The sequence below is a fragment of the Bufo bufo genome, chromosome 3 (genome assembly GCF_905171765.1).
Source record: "Bufo bufo chromosome 3, aBufBuf1.1, whole genome shotgun sequence".
NCBI classification, from domain to species: Eukaryota; Metazoa; Chordata; class Amphibia; order Anura; family Bufonidae; genus Bufo; species Bufo bufo.
In genome coordinates, this window is record NC_053391.1 from 694,071,830 (window position 1) to 694,092,268 (window position 20,439).

The 20,439-nt window shown below is 49.4% G+C and overlaps 1 protein-coding gene across 2 annotated transcripts in view; it reads right to left on the minus strand.

Annotated features, from left to right (window-relative positions):
* The window catches only part of ARAP1 (ArfGAP with RhoGAP domain, ankyrin repeat and PH domain 1), a 138,020-nt gene extending 118,965 nt beyond the window's left edge, over window positions 1–19,055 (minus strand). Inside the window, exon 1 of one of the 2 annotated variants that reach the window (XM_040426568.1) lies at window positions 18,961–19,055. The gene's annotated coding sequence lies outside the window, so the exon portion shown is untranslated. Of the gene's footprint in view, window positions 1–5,971; window positions 6,190–18,960 lie in introns of those variants that run through there. The other variant, XM_040426566.1, reaches the window with a different exon arrangement.
* Window positions 19,056–20,439: the final 1,384 nt, after the last annotated feature.

The following is a 20,439-nucleotide window of genomic DNA, read 5'->3' on the forward strand; positions in this document are numbered from 1 at the left end:
AGGAGGGGCCACAATACAACCTCGCAGCCCAAGTAAATAAAGTCTGGAGATCAGCTGACCCTCGTCTGTCTGTCTCTGAAGCGGTCCTGGGCGGGGTCAAGGTGCTCCCATTATATACAGTGGGTGGAGTAGTACCGGCCCGGAGAGCGCTCCATCAATAATGGAGAACATGGTGGTGCTGGCACCAAACCTCCATCCATCCCAATACTGACCATACGATGACATCACCAGGGTGACATCATCGGTTAATCTGCTCCATGGTGATGGCTCTGCTGCTCCCCAGCAACTCACCAGAGCGTCACCGAATCGCCCATCATGTGCCCCAGACTGCACCCCCAACACCTGGCCATGAGACTGGGGTCCAGGACCCGCTCTGTAGGGGGCGCCGTCCCTTTAAAACTAAGGACTCATTATAAAGGAAAGCAGCAATTAGTGCAGAGCATCACTTCCCCCGCAGCACATTACAATAATGACACCCGCCCAGAGTCACTGCTGCCCCGGAAGGGAAGTCCCCGTCATATGTACACAGCACCAGGCTGCACTACTGAGACCACAGGGACAGGGACTGTATCACACAGGAGAGGATTAGATACACCGCTCAACAGACAGTATCACACAGGAGAGGATTAGATACACCGCTCAGCAGACAGTATCACACAGGATAGGATTAGATACACAGCTCAGCAGACAGTATCACACAGGATAGGATTAGATACACAGCTCAACAGACTGTATCACACAGGAGAGGATTAGATACACCGCTCAACAGACAGTATCACACAGGAGAGGATTAGATACACCGCTCAGCAGACAGTATCACACATGATAGGATTAGATACACAGCTCAGCAGACAGTATCACACAGGATAGGATTAGATACAGAGCTCAGCAGACAGTATCACACAGGAGAGGATTAGATACACAGCTCAGCAGACAGTATCACACAGGAGAGGATTAGATACACAGCTCAGCAGACAGTATCACACAGGAGAGGATTAGATACACAGCTCAGCAGACAGTATCACACAGGAGAGGATTAGATACACAGCTCAGCAGACAGTATCACACAGGATAGGATTAGATACACAGCTCAGCAGAGGGTATCACACAGGAGAGGATTAGATACACAGCTCAGCAGGCAGTATCAAACAGGACAGGATTAGATACACAGCTCAGCAGACAGTATCACACAGGATAGGATTAGATACACAGCTCAGCAGACAGTATCACACAGGATAGGATTAGATACACAGCTCAGCAGACAGTATCACACAGGATAGGATTAGATACACAGCTCAGCAGACAGTATCACACAGGAGAGGATTAGATACACCTCTCAGCAGACAGTATCACACAGGATAGGATTAGATACACAGCTCAGCAGACAGTATCACACAGGAGAGGATTAGATACACAGCTCAGCAGACAGTATCACACAGGATAGGATTAGATACACAGCTCAGCAGACAGTATCACACAGGAGAGGATTAGATACACAGCTCAGCAGACAGTATCACACAGGATAGGATTAGATACACAGCTCAGCAGAGGGTATCACACAGGATAGGATTAGATACACAGCTCAGCAGTCAGTATCACACAGGAGAGGATTAGATACACAGCTCAGCAGACAGTATCACACAGGAGAGGATTAGATACACAGCTCAGCAGACAGTATCACACAGGATAGGATTAGATACACAGCTCAGCAGACAGTATCACACAGGATAGGATTAGATACACAGCTCAGCAGACAGTATCACACAGGATAGGATTAGATACACAGCTCAGCAGACAGTATCACACAGGATAGGATTAGATACACAGCTCAGCAGACAGTATCACACAGGATAGGATTAGATACACAGCTCAGCAGACAGTATCACACAGGAGAGGATTAGATACACAGCTCAGCAGACAGTATCACACAGGATAGGATTAGATACACAGCTCAGCAGAGGGTATCACACAGGATAGGATTAGATACACAGCTCAGCAGAGGGTATCACACAGGATAGGATTAGATACACAGCTCAGCAGACAGTATCACACAGGATAGGATTAGATACACAGCTCAGCAGACAGTATCACACAGGAGAGGATTAGATACACAGCTCAGCAGACAGTATCACACTGGATAGGATTAGATACACAGCTCAGCAGGCAGTATCACACAGGATAGGATTAGATACACAGCTCAGCAGACAGTATCACACAGGATAGGATTAGATACACAGCTCAGCAGACAGTATCACACAGGATAGGATTAGATACACAGCTCAGCAGACAGTATCACACAGGATAGGATTAGATACACAGCTCAGCAGACAGTATCACACAGGATAGGATTAGATACACAGCTCAGCAGGCAGTATCACACAGGATAGGATTAGATACACAGCTCAGCAGACAGTATCACACAGGATAGGATTAGATACACAGCTCAGCAGACAGTATCACACAGGATAGGATTAGATACACAGCTCAGCAGGCAGTATCAAACAGGAATGGATTAGATACACAGCTCAGAAGACAGTATCACACAGGATAGGATTAGATACACAGCTCAGCAGACAGTATCACACAGGATAGGATTAGATACACGGCTCAGCAGACCGTATCACACAGGATAGGATTAGATACACAGCTCAGCAGACAGTATCACACAGGATAGGATTAGATACACGGCTCAGCAGACAGTATCACACAGGATAGGATTAGATACACAGCTCAGCAGACAGTATCACACAGGATAGGATTAGATACACAGCTCAGCAGACAGTATCACACAGGATAGGATTAGATACACAGCTCAGCAGACAGTATCACGCAGGAGAGGATTAGATACACAGCGCAGATAGTATCCCAGATAAGGTTTAGATACAAGATCACAAAAGATAACAGCTGATCCGGTATAATGGTCCAGGCTCGAGCGTTTCCAACTCCTATTATTCCCAAACACGCGCCGACCGTTATTACACGTATGACGGGTCCTGGACACGTCTTAGGGCCACAGCATATACTGTACACATGGAGATGTGATACAGCATAAAGCCGCCATATAATGTACATGAATCGTCGTGTCTAGAGCCTAGGTATTCCCACAAATGGTTAAACTGGACAACAACCTAATGAAGACAATACGGAAATCGTGACTGTGGCCCCAGGGGATGCAAAGTAAGGGCCACACACTGGGAGATTCAGGACGAGATGACCGGGAACCACAGCCGTCATACTGCCAGTAAATGATGGGAGTAGTTATCCGATCATGAATCACGTAAACCAGGGCGATCCATGTGCAGGAGGTGAACCCCGAGAATCGTGTGTCAGTAGTAACCGCTGGGGGCCCAGGTACAGCATGCACACAGCACATGTCTGATGGGGGTTATGCTTCTCATACAAATGATGATATACCAGACATCCCTCGCCCCCCTGCTCCGTACTGACCAAGGGTAGGATCCCCAAAACTGCCGTCTGGGGCGAACAGAACAAGCAGTGGTAACCATGGAAACGATGAACCTGAAGTTACAATGTATCAAAATGAAACACGTTGTGGGCCCTTTTAGAAGAGGATCACAGGTTATGGGGGACCCCAGACTCGGGGGGTTGGGTATCCACTTCTCCCTTGCGCCCCCCGGTGGTTTTCGGGGTTCACTTCCTGCCCATGAGCAGATAATTACTCTCATCATTTGCAGACAGCGTGATGACAGTGGTTGTGGTTCCTGGTCTGTCGCTGGATACCCCCGCTGTGTGGCCCCTTCTTCCAATTCCCCGGGGCCACGGTCACCATTTCTGCGTCGCCCGCATTGGATTGTCGCTCTTTAATGCGACGATTCCGGGGGTGCGGATGCCCGTGTCCAGCGTGGTCACAGTATATGGCGGCTTTACACTATGTCACATATCCACACGTGAGGTACACGCTGGCGTCATACATGTCACACGGCTCCTAAGTCCACGCCCGTCACCCTGCGGAAGTGAAGAGCAGCGGCTCAGCCACGGAGGAAGGGAAGGCCACGCACACGTGATCAGGGGTGACAGGACGAGCGGCTCAGAGGAAACCGTCTGCAAAATGTCCACTCATCGCAGAACAGGAAATCCTGTGCTTGGCACTGCTCACCATTTTAAAGATCTCTGCTTGCTGTAAGTGAATAGAAACAATGTTTGCAGACAGATCTCAGAAATCAATGGCGCACTCCGATTGGTTGTTATTGAAAGCTGATCCTTCCTTAGTCTTCCTCACAGCTGAGGGTTTGTTACAATGCTATCCATTTTAGAGACATCTCAGGCAGCGGTCTCTTTCCAGTCCTGATAGTTTGTTACAATGTATCAGTTCGGGCTGTTTATCTCCTAGAGGAGAGTCTAGACCGGATACAATTGTAGCAAAACTTCAGCTGAGAGGAGTATCGGGTCAGGATGGGATCCAAATAGGAATGTTACCATTCACTGACAGAAAGCAGAGATCAGACTGGAAGTCGTCGCTATAAAGTGCGGTTAATGTGACACCGGACGCACACATTCTGCTCCATCAGTACAGGAGCCCGAGGAGCTGGCGCCCGGTTATACTGTACGTGTAGTGCGCCACCTCCGACCACTCCACGTCCTGGTTCACACAGGCCACAACTGGGCCCCACAGATGCTTCCTCTATAGAACTCATGAAGGCAGCTGTGGTACTACAAGTCCCAGCACCTGATACCCCATGTACAGATCTCCGCAGGACTGGACCCCCATCATCTCACACACAACAATCCTAGAGGGGGGGGGGGGAGTGACCAAGCGACACATCGCAGGAAGCAACACAACAAACAGGAGGTGTGAACGGCGACCAGAGCTTCCCGAAACAGTCACATCTTAAAGAGCCGGTAACCTCCCAGTCCAGTACAGCAGTGTTATAAGAGGAGCGGCTGATATCAGACATCTTATTACAGTACAGCAGCGTTATAAGAGGACCGGCTGATATCAGACATCTTATTACAGCACAGCAGTGTTATAAGAGGAGCGGCTGATATCAGACATCTTATTACAGTACAGCAGTGTTATAAGAGGAGCGGCTGATATCAGTCACATCTTATTACAGTACAGCAGTGTTATAAGAGGAGCGGCTGATATCAGACATCTTATTACAGTACAGCAGTGTTATAAGAGCAGCGGCTGATATCAGACATCTTATTACAGTACAGCAGTGTTATAAGAGGAGCGGCTGATATCAGTCACATCTTATTACAGTACAGCAGTGTTATAAGAGGAGCGGCTGATATCAGTCACATCTTATTACAGTACAGCAGTGTTATAAGAGGAGCGGCTGATATCAGTCCCATCTTATTACAGTACAGCAGTGTTATCAGAGGAGCGGCTGATATCAGTCCCATCTTATTACAGTACAGCAGCGTTATAAGAGGAGCGGCTGATATCAGACATCTTATTACAGTACAGCAGTGTTATAAGAGGAGCGGCTGATATCAGACATCTTATTACAGTACAGCAGTGTTATAAGAGGAGCGGCTGATATCAGTCACATCTTATTACAGTACAGCAGTGTTATAAGAGGAGCGGCTGATATCAGTCACATCTTATTACAGTACAGCAGTGTTATAAGAGGAGCGGCTGATATCAGTCCCATCTTATTACAGTACAGCAGCGTTATAAGAGGAGCGGCTGATATCAGACACATCTTATTACAGTACAGCAGTGTTATCAGAGGAGCGGCTGATATCAGTCACATCTTATTACAGTACAGCAGTGTTATAAGAGGAGCGGCTGATATCAGACATCTTATTACAGTACAGCAGTGTTATAAGAGGAGCGGCTGATATCAGTCCCATCTTATTACAGTACAGCAGTGTTATAAGAGGAGCGGCTGATAACAGGGAACAGATTCTGTTTGCCTACACAACCAATGCAGGGGAGATGGATGACAGGTTTTGCCCTTTTATGACTCTTTCACCCCCTGTGCAGTCCCTGGCATTGACGTACCTCATGGACGGCTGGCAGGGGCAGCTCCTGGCATCTCTCTCCGCCATGCACGCCTGGCTGCTGTGTCAATAGCCTTTCCCTTACATGAGAACTTCCTCATTGCTAAAGCAGCAGATAAGGAAGCGCAGACTAGAGGTAGCAGAGACGTGTGTGTGTGCGCGTGCTGGAAGGTCCATCACAAGCCCCTCATCTGACCTGTGCTCACCAGAGAACTGGTGTGGGGAAGGACCTGTGCCCCTGTGTGGGCAGGACCCGTGCCCCTGTGTGGGCAGGACCTCTGCCCCTGTGTGGGCAGGACCCGTGCCCCTGTGTGGGCAGGACCCGTGCCCCTGTCAACAATCGTCATGTGTCGTATATTCACCTTCAATCCCTCCAACTAGAGGGACCAGGAGAAGCCTTTGCTTTCAAGATCATAAACAGAATTCCAGGACTGCAGTGAGCACTGACACAGGCTGAATAGTGGGAGACAGAGTGATATACAAGTGGATTTATACACCGCAGAGCGGGATGACAACCCCAAGGGCGGCCATTAGTACAAGTTACTAAGAAATTACCAGGAAATGGGAATCCTGGAGGCGTCCTCTCCTGCATCATTAATATCTGTTCCTGGGAAAGATGGGTGACAGTCACTACAGGTATACCTCAACATGGGGACAGAGATGACATGGCAGCCATATTGGGGGTCCCCAGATTTCCTAGGATCAGACAGTAACAGGTGGGGCCCTGCGGAGGAGACGAGCTCCATAGGTACATGTGTGTCTCATGGAAAGATGAGCTCTGCGGGGGAGGGTCCGGCGGGGGCAGGGCTGGGAGCACCAAGCCACCACCACAGAGGAGCCCTGGAGGATGGCAGCACAAAATCCGGCACCGACCATGGCGAGGCTACAAGTCTCTGCCACGGACGTTCCAGCGACAGGTGGCAGGAGATCGGTGAGACTGGCAACACGTGGTTTGATCTGACAGGTTTTCCTTGTGGATTAATAGGCGTCTGTGTTGTTTCTGGTAATGGCCGCACCTCTTGCCTCAGGTGTTGCTCATGTGGTCATTTATTGTTGCTTCTCCCACAATGCTGTGCGGTCTGTAGCTTCAGTTTCAGTTGTGGATAGCTGGTGTGTGGATCTTGGCTGAGTTCCTGGTGCTTCCATAGCCCCTTTGAAGTTAAGTCTTTCCTTTCCCTTTTTGTATGTTGTTTGGGTTCTGTGTGTTGATTTTCCTTATTGTTTGTATTAGGCCTGAAGGAGACTCCTGTTCCTCCTTTCTTTTGGAGGAACATGTAGTCTCGTCCCTGCCATTAGTACCAGGGTCCTATAGGGCTAGAGAGGACTCTCGGTATTCCTGCGTAGGAACACACCTACCTCTGGGGTCTGTTCATATTGGTAGTCAGTCAGGATTTTGGTTAGGGTTTTACTAGGAGGTGTCCATCTTCCTTCCCTAGTTCTCGGGCCTGATTCCCTGTCCCCCCCTTCCGTCCTATGCTCCGTGTGGTGTTTCCCCCCACACCGAAGCGCGACAGTCCTATCCCTCCAGTCACATCATTTTTCTCTGCTGACCGGATCGCAGTCTCTCCGGTCAGTAGATGAATTTTTCGAAGCTTTAGGTCTTATCTATGATGATCTGGATCGGACCTCTCTAGCCGAAACCAAGCTGCGCGGCCTTCGTCAGGGTGATCGTTCCACTGAGATTCATTGCTCTGAGTTTAGGAGGTGGGCTACGGATACGGGGTGGAACGATCCTGCCCTCCATAGCCAGTTTTGTCCGGGGTCATCAGAGAGGCTGAAGGACGCCTTGGCCTTTCATGAAACCCCAGTGTCTCTGGAGGCTGCTATGTCTCTGGCTATACGCATTGATAGACGCCTGAGAGAGAGATCTAGGGGCCCCCACTCTCAGGACGTACTATCACATGTTGTATCGTCCTCCTCTGACACTTTGGGTGAAGCTACTCCTGGGTCCATGTCTGGGGACGAACCCATGCAGTTAGGGGGAGTTACTCCTGGATCTGCTTTTAAGCTTATTAGTCGTAGGAGGGGAGGCTGTTTTCTCTGCGGACAGAAGGGACATGTTATCAGCGTATGTCCATGCATTCAACAGCAAAAAGAAAAAAGAGGGACATTTAATTCCCATCTGACTCTTGGAGTGGTGGGAGGAGAGTCCGAAAATGTGCATTTGTCTTTGACTGGTAATACCCGATTTCTCCGGAACCTAATTGATGCTCAGTGCGTCCGTATGCACGGGTTGTCACCGAGGGCATTAGAAAAAAACATTTATGTTTTTGCTATTGATTCTGCACTTCTAAGTCAGAAGTGTTTATCTCAAGTGGTGCATGATATCAGATTAAGAGTGGGCGACTGTCATCCAGAATTTATCTCGTGTCTGGTGTTGGAGGGTCTCCCTGCTTCGGTGGTTATGGGTTTACCGTGGTTAAGCAAGCACATTCCAGCCATCGATTGGCAAGCTAGACAGATTCTGGATTGGGGTGGTTATTGCGTTGACAATTGTCCGAATACATCTTTTTCTGTTTTAACCACTAAGACATTGCCCTCTTTCATATCTGATTTTGCCGACATGTTTTCTGAGAGTGGATGCCAGGATTTACCTCTGCATCGGGAATATTATTGTCCTATCAACCTTATTCCCGGAGATAAGTTGTCCAAATCTCGGTTGTATAACCTTTATAAACCTGAAAGAATGGCCATGAGAGAACATATTACCGAGCGTTTGGCTAAAGGACGCATAAGACCTTTCAAGTGGCTGCAGGGTTCGTTTTTGTTAAAAATCGGATTACTGTCCGTGATCCTTACCCTCTTCTTGATTCCCAATTTGTTTAACCAGAATATTGGTGCCAAGGCGTTCTCCAAGTTGGGCTTAAGGAGGGCATATAATCTTATCAGGATCAAGGAAGGGGATGAATGGAAGACGGCTTTTAATACCCCTGAGGGGCACTTTGAGAACCTGGTCATGCCTTTTGGGTTGACCAATGCTCCTGCGGTTTTCCAGCATTTGGTGAATGACATTTTTCATCACCTTGTGGGGAGGTTTGTTATCGTGTATTTGGGTGACATTCTATTTTATTCTCCAGACGTGGAGATACATCCGGATCACATTAGACAGGTGTTACAGATCCTAAGAGATAATAAATTGTACGCAAAATTAGAGAAGTGTGTTTTTGCTGTACATGAGGTGCAGTTTTTGGACAGCCTGCGGTCATCTACAGGTTTTCGAATGGATCCAGAGAAAGTCCGTCCTGTATTAGACTGGGATCGACCCGAAAATCTGAAGGCTCTTATGCGGTTTTTGGGGTTCACCAATGTGGCGAAACCAACCTCGCCACTGGGTGCTGGAGAAGCCTGGTTGCCAGCCTCTTGCCCCAGGATTATGGGCCCTCTCATCAGCCCATGCTAAACTTAAACCCCATGGCGATTTGACTGTGTTTGTGGCATCTGAGCGCTGTTCGGATATATTGAGCGCTCAGATCCAAGCCATCTGGGGATATGTTAAATGTCTATGTTTCTGTAATGGTTGGGACATTGTATATTTGAGTAGTGATGTCTGTCCTGTTGTCTCCACATGTGTATTGGCGATTCCCCTTTGTCCTGAGAGATAATTGAATTACTCCTCGGTTGTCTCAAGGACAGAAGACATTGTGTATTCTCCTGCCTGTGATAATTACATCAACCCATTGTGTAAGGTAATTGTATCACAGGCAGAGGGGAGGATTTGGTGTGGGAGTGTTTTACTGTATTGTACGTGTTTATTGGTTGTTTTTACAAAACCCTGTGGGTGGTACTGATGTGTAACAATGTTATATAAGAACAATAAACACACAGCTCTGGCTGTCCACTGCTTGACCCTCAACACGGAGCCTCGTCTCGTTCTTGGGGGGATTCACTGTATGCTGTTAGAGACTGATTGCTAGGAGTGTAAGCCGCTTGGGTTCCCTTGTATGCCGTTACAATTGGTGGCAAGCGGCGGGATCGTTCTCACAGCCCAGAAGGACAGCTACAGGAAACATCATTCCCTGGAATTACAATTTGAGGGCAACGCATGTCCCAGTACAGCGACCCTGACAGCACCAGGATGGAACCAGCAGTGGCATACGATGAGGAAGACCTGGATGGCCGGGATGCATTAACGAAAGGCATCTGGTACCAGGCACTGGTTAATGTACAATACCAGCGAGGCGAGAGTCTCCCCAGTGAAGAGCAGCGATGGCAGAAGCAAGTGGCCCTGCGGATGCCCTTCCTGGGAGAGCAGCCCCTGGAGGAATGGGTGAAGGAACTAGAGCACCGGGTATGGCAGGAGCTATGGCTGGAGGATGCCTACCAGGCGCTCTGGTGGTATATGGCACAGTATATACCCTGGACAGCTGAGCATGACAAGCCAGAGGGAGAGGAGTTTGATGGTCCTGGCTTGTTATGGGAGTCCTTTGCAGAGCCTGACTTCGGGAGCCCTGCACAGTCCAGACTTCAGGACATTTTCTACGAGAGGGAGGCTAGGCAGGATTGGGATGAACCCCATGAGGTAGAGAAAGACCTGGCTCACCTAGCAACCCTGGAGTGGGAACTGGAGCAGGACTACCGAGATCTCTTCCACTCCATTGGGAAGGCTCAGCAGGACAGCAAGATGACAGACCCAGGTCCAGAGCCCTTCAGCTGGGAGGATATTGTGGAGGTTTACTGGGAAGAACCCCAGGTGGCCGGTGGAGATGGGACCGAGGTCTCTCCACTGCTCCTGCAGGGAATTGGGAGCCCAGTCTCCATCTCCCAGCGGCAGGCTGAGTTACAGGGGGCAGAGACAGTCGGTCCTGTCCCCCAACGGCAATGTGATGTACAGGGAATTGGGAGCCAGTCGGTCTCCCTCCCAGAGTCTGGAAGTATGTATGGGAGAGGAGCTTGTTACCCCCTCTCCCCATTGGCAGTGTCATTTGGAGGCAATTGGGAGCCCAGTCTCCATCTCCCAGCGGCAGGCTGAGTTACAGGGGGCAGAGACAGTCGGTCCTGCCCCCAGCGGCAATGGGAGTTATTGGGAATTGGGAGCCCAGTCTCCATTCCCCAGCGGCCGTGTGATGTACAGGGAATTGGGAGCCCAGTCTCCATCTCCCAGCGGCAGGCTGAGTTACAGGGGGCAGAGACAGTCGGTCCTGTCCCCCAGCGGCAATGGGAGTTATTGGGAATTGGGAGCCCAGTCTCCATTCCCCAGCGGCAGCTTAACGTACCAGGGGAGACAGTAAGCCCCACAACCGTGCAGATGGGACCGTGGTCTCTGCACTCACAGCACAGGGGGTAGGGACAGCCGGTCCTGTCCCCCAGCAACAGGGCTGTTTAGCCAAAGGGGAATACGTATGTAGGGTGATATATCTATAGTGTTGAACAGAGTCAGTCACTAACAATACAGACCCCAGGAATAAAACAATGCCTTCCATCACCACTACTCTACATGCGATCCTGGCCGGGGGGTTTAGTCACAGGTGTCATGTGCTTATCCTGATGACTACCCCCCAGTGAAGGGAGTGCGACTTGTGTGAAGTTGTCCTGAGGGGCATTTCACCATTTCTATCATAATTTTTATTTATTTATTATTATTAATTTTTATCATTAATTATACTATCCATCTATTTATACATTTATATCCTTCCTTTTATATAGCTGTGTTCACTTCTAGTACCACGAACTATCCGTAAATCATGTGATAGAGCCATCCAGTCCTACGTCTTATTTCCCACCCCTGTCTTTCCTTTTCTCCACGACTTTGTGTCCTAACGGGGATTGGCGCTCGTTTTCCTTTTCCCTTGTTTTATTCCTGGGGTCTGTATTGTTAGTGACTGACTCTGTTCAAGACTATAGATATATCACCCTACATACGTATTCACGGATTTGTGAGGTGTTTGTAGTCACTTTGTTTGAGCTGCCTCCCCCCTTCTTTCTCTTCCTCTCTCTTTTACACGACATGAACCACCCCTGTCGGCGCCCAGATTTTTTCATTCCTTTGGGATACGGTGTGATCCCCAAGTGTCTGAATTAACTTCCGCTTTTTTCTGCTCTATTTAGCCAAAGGGGAGACAGTCGGTCTCCCCCCACAACAGCATGGTGGTTTATCTAAAGGGGAGACAGTCGGTCTCCCCCTCCAACAACCAGGCTCCAGCCAGGCTTCTTCCGTGGTAGCGCTGGCACCAGGGCAGAGTACCGCTGGTCTCTGCCCACTCAGCAACCCACCAAGACAGTCTACCAGTCCCACACACAGCCGTGGTGAGGCACCTGGACAGGTTTATCCCTTGCTCAGGTGTAGTAACCATTTATTGTGGGTGGGCTGTACTGCTGTTTCTATTTTGTGGGTGGGCTGCTGGACTAACAAGGGCACTGACCGGCAGAAGGTCAGATACCCTGTTAGTCTGTTTGGAAAAGGGGAGAAATGTGGTGAAACCAACCTAAATGTCTATGTTTACTGTAATGGTTGGCACATTGTATATTTGAGTAGTGATGTCTGTCCTATTGTCCCCACGTGTGTACTGGCGATTTCCCTTTGTCCTGAAAGATAATTGAATTACTCCTCGGTTGTCTCCAGGACAGAAGACATTGTGTATTCTCCTGCCTGTGATAATTACATCAACCCATTGTGTAAGTTAATTGTATCACAGGCAGAGGGGAGGATTTTGTGTGGGAGTGTTTGACTGTATTGTACGTGTTTATTGGTTGTTTTTACAAAACCCTGTGGGTGGTACTGATGTGTACCAATGTTATATAAGAACAATAAACACACAGCTCTGAGTGACCACTTCTTGACCCTCAACGCGGAGCTTGGTCTCGTTCTTGGGGGGATTCACTGTATGCTGTTAGAGACTGATTGCTAGGAGTGTAAGCCGCTTGGGTGCGTTTCCTATTAGTCTGCCAGCAGCTATTCGTGAGGTTCCATTCGGGAGTTTGGAGCATTCCCTTGTATGCCGTTACAACCAACTATTACCGAAAATGTATTCCGAACTATTCGACAATAGTAAAACCCTTCACTGACATGACTAAGAAAGGGACGGATGTCTCAGTGGGGTCTGATTCGGCGTTGCAAGCCTTTTCTGTGATTAAGGAGTGCTTGTCTTCTGTCCCTATATTGGTGCAGCCCGATGTATCACAACCTTTCATTGTGGAAGTGGACGCGTCCGAGGTGGGGGTAGGAGCAGTTTAATCGCAGGGCCCGTCACCTGGTAAATGGCGTCCATGTGCCTTTTTCTCTAAAAAAAAACCTCTCTTCCGCAGAGAGAAATTATGATGTGGGTAACAGAGAGTTACTGGCCATTAAGTTGGCTTTTGAGGAATGGCGTCATTGGTTGGAAGGGGCGATTCATCCGATCACAGATCACAAAAACCTGGCTTACCTGGAGTCGGCTGAAGGACTGAACCCGAGACAAGCCAGACGGTCATTGTTTTTCACCAGATTCAATTTCATTGTTACCTATCGTCCTGGGGTTAAGAATGTCAAGGCAGATGCCTTGTCACGTAGTTTTCCTGGACGTGGTGATTTTGAAAATCCGAGTCCTATACTGTCGGAAGGGGTGGTGACATCCGCTCTTTACCCTGACCTAGAGGTGAAGGTGTTAGAGGCCCAGGGAGATGCACCAGATTCTTCTCCCTCTGGGAAACTGTTTGTGCCATCAGAATTGTGTCCCAAGGTGTTTGAGGAACATCACTGTACGGTTCTTACAGGACACCCTGGGAGTAGATCCACTGCCGACCTCATCTCTCGTAGATTCTGGTGGCCGGGGTGGCGTAAGTGTGTTAAGGACTATGTGTCAGGTCAGCCTATACTACCTGTGCACGTGGTAAGGTGACACATACTCGGCCTTCTGGATCTCTACTTCCGTTGCCCATCCCGTCCAGACCATGGACTTTATCACTGATCTACCTAATTCTTCAGGAAAGACAGTCATCCTGGTGGTAGTTGATCGCTTTAGTAAAATGGTGCACTTTATAGCATTGCCAGGCCCACCTAATGCTACAACACTTGCACAAGTGTTTGTTGACAACATTGTGAAACTCTATGGCATTCCCTCTGACGTGGTCTCGGATCGGGGGACTCAGTTTGTTTCCAGATACTAGAGGGAGTTCTGTACTCGGCTGGGGGTACAACTGTCCTTTTCTTCGGCTTTTCCTCCTCAGTCGAACGCACTAATCAGAGTCTGGAGACTTACTTGAGATGTTTTGTCTCTGAGAACCAGGAGAAGTGGTCTTCGTTTTTGTCTTCGGCAGAGTTTGCCATAAACAATCGTAGACAGGAGTCCACTGGTAAGTCGCCGATTTTTGGGGCACATGGGTTTCACCCGCAGTTTGGCACATTTTCTGGTTCTGATACTTCTGTTATCCCTGAGGAAGTAAGTTTTTCGTCATCATTGTCATCTATATGGCGGTAAATTCAAAATACCTTGATGAATATGGACAACAAGTATAAACTTGTGGCTGACAGGAAACGTACGAATGGTCCGGACCTAAGAGTGGGTGATTCTGTGGGGCTGTCCACAAGAAACAAGGAACCTTCTTGGAAGTTGCGTCCAAGGTTTATCGGTCCATATAAGATCACTGCCATTATTAATCCTGTAGCGTTTTCGTCTTGAACTTCCTCAGGCCCTGAAAATACATAATGTGCTTCATAAATTTTGTTGGAGAGATATGTTGAACCTTTGGAGCCGTCTTTCTTTGCCACCCGCTCTTGTCAATCTGGACGGTAGTTTGGAATTTCAGATTGCCAAGATAATTGACTCTCGAGTTCTCCGTAGATCTCTTCAGTATCTTGTTCACTGGAAGGGTTATGGACCAGAGGAGAGGATGTGGGTACCGGCATCTGACGTGAATGCCAGCTGCTTGGTACAAGCTTTTCAGAGGTCTCACTCAGATAAGGTCGGTCCTGGGTGCCTGGAGGTCACCCGTAGAAGGGGGTGGGAGGGTACTGTCACGGACATTCCCGCGACAGGTGGCAGGAGATCGGTGAGACTGGCAACACGTGGTTTGATCTTACAGGTTTTCCTTGTGGATTAATAGGCGTCTGTGTTGTTTCTGGTACTGGCCGCACGCCTTGCCTCAGGTGTTGTTAATGTGGTCATTTAACCTTCCTTATATATTGTTGCTTCTCCCACAATGCTGTGCGGTCTATAGCTTCAGTTTCAGTTGTGGATAGCTGGTGTGTGGATCTTGGCTGAGTTCCTGGTGCTTCCATAGCCCCTTTGAAGTTAAGTCTTTCCTTTCCCTTTTTGTATTTTGTTTGGGTTCTGTGTGTTGCATTTTCCTATTGTTTGTATTAGGCCTGAAGGAGACTCCTGTTCGTCCTTCCTTTTGGAGGAACATGTAGTCTCGTCCCTGCCATTAGTACCAGGGTCCTATAGGGCTAGAGAGGACTCTCGGTATTCCTGCGTATGAACACACCTACCTCTGGGGTCTGTTCATACTGGTAGTCAGTCAGGATTTTGGTTAAGGTTTTACTTGGGAGGTGTCCATCTTCCTTCCCTAGTTCTCGGGCCTGATTCCCTGTCCCCCCCTTCCGTCCTATGCTCGGTGTGATGTTTCCCTCCCACACCGAAGCGTGACAGTCTTATCCCTCCAGTCACATCAAGAGCTGCATTCCCAATTCTTTTGTTATATCTGGAGGGGACAAAAATATCTGACCAAGTGCTTAGAGTTATGCAACCCACACCAAACATTACATCCACAGTGCCCCCCCATAACAGTGACATCCACAGTGCCCCCCATAACAGTGACATCCACAGTGCCCCCCATAACAGTGACATCCACAGTGCCCCCCATAACAGTGACATCCACAGTGCCCCCCATAACAGTGACATCCACAGTGCCCCCATAACAGTGACATCCACAGTGCCCCCCATAACAGTGACATCCACAGTGCCCCATAACAGTGACATCCACAGTGCCCCCATAACAGTGACATCCACAGTGCCCCCATAACAGTGACATCCACAGTGCCCCCCATAACAGTGACATCCACAGTGCCCCCATAACAGTGACATCCACAGTGCCCCATAACAGTGACATCCACAGTGCCCCATAACATTGACATCCACAGTGCCCCATAACAGTGACATCCACAGTGCCCCATAACAGTGACATCCACAGTGCCCCCCATAACAGTGACATCCACAGTGCCCCCCATAACAGTGACATCCACAGTGCCCCCATAACAGTGACATCCACAGTGCCCCCCTAACAGTGACATCCACAGTGCCCCCCATAACATTGACATCCACAGTGCCCCATAACAGTGACATCCACAGTGCCCCCCATAACAGTGACATCCACAGTGCCCCCATAACAGTGACATCCACAGTGCCCCCCATAACAGTGACATCCACAGTGCCCCCCATAACAGTGACATCCACAGTGCTCCCATAACATTGACATCCACAGTGCCCCCCATAACAGTGACCTCCACAGCGCCCCCATAACAGTGACATCCACAGTGCCCCCATAACAGTGACATCCACAGTGCCCCATAACAGTGACATCCACAGTGCCCCATAACAGTGACATCCACAGTGCCCCCATAACAGTGACATCCACAGTGCCCCCATAACAGTGACATCCACAGTGCCCCCCATAACAGTGACATCCACAGTGCCCCCTAACAGTGACATCCACAGTGCCCCATAACAGTGACATCCACAGTGCCCCCATAACAGTGACCTCCACAGCGCCCCCATAACAGTGACATCCACAGTGCCCCCATAACAGTGACATCCACAGTGCCCCATAACATTGACATCCACAGTGCCCCATAACAGTGACATCCACAGTGCCCCCCATAACAGTGACATCCACAGTGCTCCCATAACATTGACATCCACAGTGCCCCCATAACAGTGACATCCACAGTGCTCCCATAACATTGACATCCACAGTGCCCCCATAACAGTGACATCCACAGTGCCCCCATAAGTGACATCCACAGTGCTCCCATAACATTGACATCCACAGTACCCCCATAACAGTGACATCCACAGTGCCCCCCATAACATTGACATCCACAGTGCCCCCCATAACATTGACATCCACAGTGCCCCCCATAACATTGACATCCACAGTGCCCCCCATAACATTGACATCCACAGTGCCCCCCATAACATTGACATCCACAGTGCCTCTCCACCACTCATCCCCCTCTGCTGGGGCCACATAGGATCACAGGGGCCACATAGGGGCCACATAGGATCACAGATGAGGAAAGAGCAGTGAAAAGCCTGGCAGGGTAATAATCAGATGAATCCACTGACGGCGCCGTTATAACCAGGCCAGAGTCACATGACCGCGGTCACTTCTGGTCACGCAGCATTTTGCGATTTTCCCTGTGCCTGAGAGCAAGGTGACTTCTTAAAGAGACAGTGCGTGCCAGCGCTCCGGGAGATGCCTTGATTGAGTAAGGCTGTCATTAGCTAATAGCTTCTGTAACCCCGGAGTTCCCCTTCTATTATGACATTTATCATGGCCGCCCGTGACTGCTGCCATCCAGCTGGCCATGAAATCTACATGGGTATACAATTTCATTTCTACTACTATGTGCTAGTCTTCACTGTAGTTCTAGCATTCTATTCATGAACCCGTAATCTCAGGATGAGCAGAGCTATAGCGCCCGAGGCTGCAGAACCAAAAAGTGTTAATGATTATCACCAATAAAGATGGAGATAAGTCCTGAGATACCCCCTCAGAGTGACCTCACAGCTTATCTGCACCTCCTCTCCAGTCCAGGCCTTGTCCGCAGAGCTGACACTCTAATATCAGACCTCAGTGACTGCTCTCACTATATGATCCTGGAGTCCAGGCCTTGTCTGCAGAGCTGACAATCTAATATCAGTCCTCAGTGACTGATCTCACTATATGATCCTGGAGTCCAGGCCTTGTCTGCAGAGCTGACAATCTAATATCAGACCTCAGTGACTGCTCTCACTATCTGATCCTGGTGTCCAGGCCTTGTCTGCAGAGCTGACAATCTAATATCAGTCCTCAGTGACTGCTCTCACTATCTGATCCTGGTGTCCAGGCCTTGTCTGCAGAGCTGACAATCTAATATCAGTCCTCAGTGACTGCTCTCACTATATGATCCTGGAGTCCAGGCCTTGTCTGCAGAGCTGACAATCTAATATCAGTCCTCAGTGACTGCTCTCACTATCTGATCCTGGTGTCCAGGCCTTGTCTGCAGAGCTGACAATCTAATATCAGTCCTCAGTGACTGCTCTCACTATATGATCCTGGAGTCCAGGCTTTGTCTGCAGAGCTGACAATCTAATATCAGTCCTCAGTGACTGCTCTCACTATCTGATCCTGGTGTCCAGGCCTTGTCTGCAGAGCTGACAATCTAATATCAGTCCTCAGTGACTGCTCTCACTATATGATCCTGGTGTCCAGGCCTTGTCTGCAGAGCTGACACTCTGATATCAGACCTCAGTGACTGCTCTCACTATATGATCCTGGTGTCCAGGCCTTGTCCGCAGAGCTGACACTCTAATATCGGACCGCAATGACTGCTCTCACTATCTGATCCTGGTGTCCAGGCCTTGTCTGCAGAGCTGACAATCTAATATCAGTCCTCAGTGACTGCTCTCACTATATGATCCTGGAGTCCAGGCCTTGTCTGCAGAGCTGACAATCTAATATCAGACCTCAGTGACTGCTCTCACTATATGATCCTGGAGCCCAGGCTTTGTCTGCAGAGCTGACAATCTAATATCAGTCCTCAGTGACTGCTCTCACTATATGATCCTGGTGTCCAGGCCTTGTCCGCAGAGCTGACACTCTAATATCGGACCGCAATGACTGCTCTCACTATATGATCCTGGTGTCCAGGCCTTGTCTGCAGAGCTGACAATCTAATGTCAGACCTCAGTGACTGCTCTCACTATCTGATCCTGGAGTCCAGGCCTTGTCTGCAGAGCTGACACTCTAGCAGCAGGGCACGTCCGGTGTTTTGCAGCAGGCCCCCTCCCCCTGGCCCGCAGAGCTTGCACTTACCCGCTCTCGGTTTCGCTTCCTCTTCTCCGGGGAATTAACATTTTCAATGAAAAGATGGAGGGGGGGGGGGGGGTCTCTTTTTCCAGGATGTGATTGGTCATCAGGCTGCAGAGGGCGACATCTGGCGTCAGCAATGTGCAACTGCGCCCGGCGTCCCTGCACTGGCTGAATGCGCCACACGGGGGCGCCCTGTGTATAGTTATCGTCCTCATCTGTGGCCGGAACCTCTCTGAACCTTCTCCTTCAGATCACAATCAATTGATCTACAAAAAAGCCAAATGATCAAGCAGAATACACATTACTATACAGAGTATGTACTTATATAGCGCTGACATAGTCATGACCTGCTGCGGACCAGGAGCTGACAATCTAATTCCTGTCAGTGCAGAGGAGGACATACAAACTGCATGCAAATGTTGTTTCGATTTAGATTTGAACCTTGGACCCCAGCACTGGATCAATACTAACCACTGAGCCACTGCTAACCACTGAGCCATCACTAACCACTGAGCCATCACTAACCACTGAGCCACTGCTAACCACTGAGCCATCGCTAACCACTGAGCCATCACTAACCACTGAGCCATCACTAACCACTGAGCCATCGCTAACCACTGAGCCATCGCTAACCACTGAGCCACTGCTAACCACTGAGCCATCACTAACCACTGAGCCATCGCTAACCACTGAGCCACTGCTAACCACTGAGCCATCACTAACCACTGAGCCATCGCTAACCACTGAGCCATCACTAACCACTGAGCCATCACTAACCACTGAGCCATCACTAACCACTGAGCCACTACTAACCACTGAGCCATCACTAACCACTGAGCCATCACTAACCACTGAGCCATCGCTAACCACTGAGCCATCGCTAACCACTGAGCCATCGCTAACCACTGAGCCACTGCTAACCACTGAGCCATCACTAACCACTGAGCCATCACTAACCACTGAGCCACTACTAACCACTGAGCCATCGCTAACCACTGAGCCATTGCTAACCACTGAGCCATCGCTAACCACTGAGCCATCACTAACCACTGAGCCATCACTAACCACTGAGCCATCACTAACCACTGAGCCACTACTAACCACTGAGCCATCACTAACCACTGAGCCATCACTAACCACTGAGCCATCGCTAACCACTGAGCCATCGCTAACCACTGAGCCATCGCTAACCACTGAGCCATCGCTAACCACTGAGCCACTGCTAACCACTGAGCCATCACTAACCACTGAGCCATCACTAACCACTGAGCCATCACTAACCACTGAGCCACTACTAACCACTGAGCCATCGCTAACCACTGAGCCATCACTAACCACTGAGCCATCACTAACCACTGAGCCATCACTAACCACTGAGCCACTACTAACCACTGACCCATCACTAACCACTGACCCATAACTAACCTTAGGCCTCTTTCACACGGGCGTTGCGGTAAACTGTGCGGGTGCGTTACGGGAACA